The sequence below is a fragment of the Heterocephalus glaber genome, unplaced genomic scaffold (genome assembly GCF_053883595.1).
Source record: "Heterocephalus glaber isolate CG9 unplaced genomic scaffold, H.glaber_assembly_v1.0 deba00001532, whole genome shotgun sequence".
Taxonomy (NCBI): domain Eukaryota; kingdom Metazoa; phylum Chordata; class Mammalia; order Rodentia; family Bathyergidae; genus Heterocephalus; species Heterocephalus glaber.
In genome coordinates, this window is record NW_028258330.1 from 4,821,986 (window position 1) to 4,827,515 (window position 5,530).

The 5,530-nt window shown below is 42.4% G+C and overlaps 1 pseudogene; it reads left to right on the forward strand.

Annotated features, from left to right (window-relative positions):
• Window positions 1–749: 749 nt before the first annotated feature.
• Window positions 750–2,338, forward strand: LOC101722380 (serine/threonine-protein phosphatase 2A 55 kDa regulatory subunit B alpha isoform pseudogene; annotated as a pseudogene).
• The last annotated feature ends 3,192 nt before the right edge of the window (window positions 2,339–5,530 follow it).

A 5,530-nucleotide genomic window follows, 5' to 3' on the forward strand; every position in this document is an offset into this window, starting at 1 on the left:
AAGCCAGTTCCCATTTTAAGACCTTTACAATGTTGTCCTTGGTGCCTGGATGTTCTTTGTCCAGGTAATTACGGGGCTGGATTCACCATTTGCTTAACTGCCACCTGGAAGGGGCTAACAAAAACATAGCCCCTTCCCACTCAACCTCCTCTACTACATGATTTCCTTCTGTTTTTTGTTTGGTTTGTTTGATTGTTCTGTTTGTTTCTGTTTTGTTTCGTTAGCCTGTAGTGGTTCCAGTACTAGTTATCTTGCTTACTTGCGCATGCACTTGGTGTGGTGCCCTTTCTTCCTCCAAAGACCTTGAGATTGGGTGACTTACCTGTCTTGTTCCAGGCTATCTCACCAACACCCAGAATGATGCTTGGCACATCCTAGGTGCATAATAAGTATTTGTTGAGTAAATCTGATATAGGGGGAAGAGATGTAACTCCCAAACCTACTAGATACCGAAACTCGAATTCGTCTTCTCTGAAATCGAAGAATGAATTCTAGGAACAACGGAGGTTAAGAGTAGGAGATGAAATCTATGTAAACAGGGAAGGGCGGAGGGGGTGAAGGGCGCACAGGAAATGGGGAAAAAAATAAGAACCAAGGCCCCCGCCGCCGTCGCCTTCGTAGCCGCTGCCGCTGCCGCCGCCACAAAAGGAGCACGAGCGGGAAAGCCCCAGAGTTGAAGCCCACCATCCCGCTGGCGATCCGCCCGCCCCTCCTTCCGCCGACCGGCCCCCGCAGGTGCCATCCCACCGCCATCCGCGCCCTCGACCCCCCCATCCCCAGGTGAGGGGGGTGAGTTCGGGAAGCGGAGACCCCGAGGCAGCCAGCAGGGTCACCATTTGCAGCGCGACATGGCAGGAGCTGGAGGAGGGAATGATATCCAGTGGTGTTTTTCTCAGGTGAAAGGAGCAGTAGATGACGATGTAGCAGAAGCAGATATAATTTCTGCAGTAGAATTTAATCCTTCTGGAGAATTACTAGCAACAGGAGATAAAGGTGGTAGAGTTGTCATCTTTCAACAGGAGCAGGAGAACAAAATCCAGTCTCATAGCAGAGGAGAATATAATGTTTACAGCACCTTCCAGAGCCATGAACCTGAATTTGACTACTTGAAAAGTTTAGAAATAGAAGAAAAGATCAACAAAATTAGATGGTTACCCCAGAAAAATGCTGCTCAGTTTCTATTGTCTACCAATGATAAAACAATAAAATTATGGAAAATCAGTGAAAGGGACAAAAGACTAGAAGGGTATAACTTGAAAGAAGAGGATGGAAGGTGTAGAGATCCTACTACAGTTACTACACTACGAATGCCAGTCTTCAGGCCCATGGACCTAATGGTAGAGGCCAGTCCTTGAAGAATATTCGCCAATGCTCATACATACCACATCAACTCCATTTCTATCAGTAGTGATTATGAAACTTACTTATCTGCAGATGATTTGCAGATTAATCTTTGGCACCTGGAAATTACAGACAGGAGTTTTAATATTGTGGATATCAAACCTGCCAACATGGAAGAGCTCACAGAAGTGATCACAGCTGCAGAATTCCATCCCAACAGCTGTAACATGTTTGTGTACAGCAGCAGTAAAGGAACCATTCGGCTCTGTGACATGAGGGCGTAGCCCCTCTGTGATAGCACTCTAAACTGTTTGAAGAACCTGAAGACCCCAGTAACCAGTCTTTTTTTTCCGAAATCATCTCCTCTATTTCTGATGTAAAATTCAGCTATAGTGGTCATTATATGATGACTAGAGATTATTTGTCAGTCAAAATTTGGGATTTAAATATGGAAAACAGGCCTGTGGAAACATACCAGGTGCATGAATGCCTCAGAAGAAAACTTTGTTCACTGTATGAAAATGACTGCATATTTGAGAAATTTGAATGTTGTTGGAATGGATCTGACAGTGTTGTCATGACGGGATCTTGCAATAATTTCTTCAGAATGTTCGACAGGAACACAAAGCAAGATATGACCCTAGAAACATCACGAGAAAACAATAAGCCTCGCACGGTTTTGAAGCCACGCAAAGTCTGTGCAAGCGGCAAGCGAAAGAAAGATGAAATAAGTGTTGACAGCCTAGATTTCAACAAGAAAATCCTTCATACAGCCTGGCACCCCAAGGAAAACATCACTGCTATAGCTACTACAAACAATCTGTATATATTTCAATACAAAGTGAATTAGAGTTGGCATTCCTAGCAGAAGAGCCCACTTCCTGCTTAGTTGAGATAGTTGAATCTAGCATTCGTACCTATAAGAGAGAGGTCCATGCGGCACCCCTTCCAGTGTTTGACAGTGTGCCATTTGACAACACGCATTTATAGCTACATGGAGAAAGCTCTGTGGTTTCCTCACTGTGTTTTCCACGTCTGCTAGCCATTTAGGTAAGGGTGGGGCACTTTTAATTTAAATGACTTCTTGCACCATCTTGCCTAATGGACTAGATTGGACTGTGTCGACATTGATTTACTCCACTTTTTATGCCTTCCATTGTGATGACATCAAACACAGTGAACGCCTTCAGTCATGCTATGGGATTTAATTGTGTATCCTCGTCACTGTATTATTTGTGGGGTACACCCCTTCCCCTTTTTTAAATTAAATACAGCTCATTCTTACTGTGGCTTGTAGCATTCCTCCTCTCTGGCCTCCTGGACTGTCCCCCCTCATCTCTCTTACCCTTGCCCCTTCCACCCAGTCTTGGTGGTGATATATTATGAAAAATGAATGAAAGCACACAAAATGAGTGAGTTTGGGGTCAGTGGTAAAGGGGGTGTATGTTGCTAACAAATGTTTAATAACAATTGGCTGTAATCACTCCTTGCCATGTCTGGCAATGAAAATAAGGAGAAAAAAAAACTACTACTGAATAAAAGTGACAAAGAATGGAGAGGAAAAAAAAAAAAAAGAACCAAGATGCATCATGTACGGGTACAAGCACCCAGTGATAAATGTAAATGAATTCTATACCTAAAGTGTACCAATAAAAGAACTAAAAAAAAATTATACATGGAAGGTTAAAAATGTATAATTAATTTTAATAAAAATTTTGGTACAGTAACAAACAAAAATAAAGAGTAGAAGAAATTTATTGGGAGTAAGAAAGCATCTGCCTAAGAGAGACAGAAGGGGGACTGGAAAGTGGGTTGCCCACCCAGTCCACGTTTCAAAGATGTTTTATACAGCAAAGCCATGTGGTGAGGCAGATACAAAGTGGGACAAAACTATAAGACCCAATGGAAATTTACAAGGTGGGCATGAGGTGGGGCAAAACCATGACCAACCAATGAGATTACAAGTACAGTCACCCAGGTAATATTAAATGGGGGTCAAATCGGGGGGCAAGACACATAGCAAGCATACAAGGATTTTCAGTAAGGGTGGGAGTCAGGGATATTTCCTGGAGAGTCTGGGTTAAGACGGTGACCCCTCATCCAGGTGATTGATACCTATTTAGAATATCAATCACTGCTATTTATCACCAGGGGAAGCACAAGGGTGTGTAGTTTCTCTCCTTTTTCAATTCTGGCCTTCAGTGAATGTGTCTTGACTGTCCTCCGTGTTGGCTCCTTGACTGTCCTCCATGTTGGCTCCTCCTGGGCTAGCCCTGTCTAACTGCTTACAAGATATTTAATTAAGTTACCTATCTGCAATAAATCAACCAACCAGGTTTATTAGAGCTCAGAAGATAAGTCATCTAAGCAGCTGTGCCATTTTGTTTCAAGAGAATAAACTGAGTCATAATTCAGACAAAGATTTATTTGGACATCTATTAACAGTTTCCCAAACTGGGCCAGATCTGGAAGAAACAAAAATAAAAGATCCAAAGTTAAAACTTAACTCATCCCTCTGTTCTTTATATACATCCCACTCTTTACCTAAAAAAAAATAATAATAATAATCTGAATTTGCTTAAACATTTGACTGTAGCGTGCAGTTGGCCAGATACAAAGTATATACCAGGTGGCTCTTGTCCTCAGCATCTGCTAAAGTTACTGTTCTCACAAATAGGCAGGATCAGAATTCCCCAGAAGTGATTCAAAGCTCTGGTTAAAACCCAGGTTTGTAGTCCCAAGGATGTCTTGGAGAGACTCAGAGCAACTCACCAGCACTGACTGTTACTTTTTCAGAAATTTTCAAGCCAGTTATGAAACACATCCCTCATTAAAACATAAATCATTAAAAAATGATTAAATGAATTATTCTAAAAACCAAGACATTAAAACACTTCCGTACTGTTTTAGTGCACATTTCTGCTCTCCCACACATGCCTGTTATGTCTGTCAGATGAGACAGTGGAGGACAGGGTGCTGTACTTACTCTTTGCCACCCCTACACTACGCGGTGTCAAGTTGTACCTTAAACTGGCCATGTCGGGAGTATTTACACCACAGAAATGAGCCAATGCTGCAAATCTGGGCTTGCTGCATTATTTTGTTAATTGTCTAGACTTAAGAAAATGATGGAGAAAATTTTAGTAGTACAGATTGATTACCCTGCAGCTAATACATTGTGCATAGCAAAAAAAAATTAAAAAGAAGTTAAAGAGAAAAGAGTTTTACAACATTGAAAACTATGATCTGATTCAGCACAGAAGTCACTTACTACTGAAGAAGTGACATCCTGACGTAATGATAGAATGGTTCCATGTCTTCCTTTTGTTTCATTTTCTTCTTACTCCTTACTGTAAACAAAACCATCAAGCAGCATTCAAGTTGGAACTGTGCTCATTCATCAGCAACCATAGCTTGTCTCTAATACGCAAGTTTGGCAAAAAGCAATGAAAGCACTCTGTGGAAACTAACTGGCTATGTAAAATTTATAGTACAGAGAATTGAATATTTTATTACTGTTTGGAAATTATGTGTCACATATCCTATATATCAGCAAATTTATAATAAATGTGTAGACGTGTCTCTTTCAGAGAGCCAGCTGTTAAACCTTTCACAGCACCGCCAGAGCTCCAGATTCCATAGAATGCAAGTGAGACCCAGAATTTGCATTTTTAAATATTTCCCAAAGGATGCTGGTCCTGCTGTCATGGAGACCACTCTCTGGCAACCTCTGACTTAAAGGAAAAGGAGGTTCTACCCTGGATCTTCCTACTGATGGAGAAACTGCACACCTACTTGCACTGCATCACCAGGTACAGTATCAAACAAACATTGACTTCTATTGCAGGAGATGTTACAATTTAATTTAAAAAGGCAATATTTTCTCAATAGGTGATCAGACTTCAGGTAAAACAGAGAGAGGCATTAACTTCATCCAACCAGCAGCCAGCTTGCCAGGCGACTTGAGGGAAACTCAAAGATACACTCTGGATCCATCCCGCTGCTCCCTGCCAGGAGGAAGGGGCTTCTGAGCCACCATCCCACCACTCCCAGCTCAGAGGAAGGGGCTTTCGGGCCGCTATCCGTCCCACCACTCCTGGCCCAGAGGAAGAGGCTTCTAGGCCACCTTCCATCCTGCCACAACCTGGCCCAGAGGAGGGGGCTTCTGGGCCACCAACAATCCCACTGC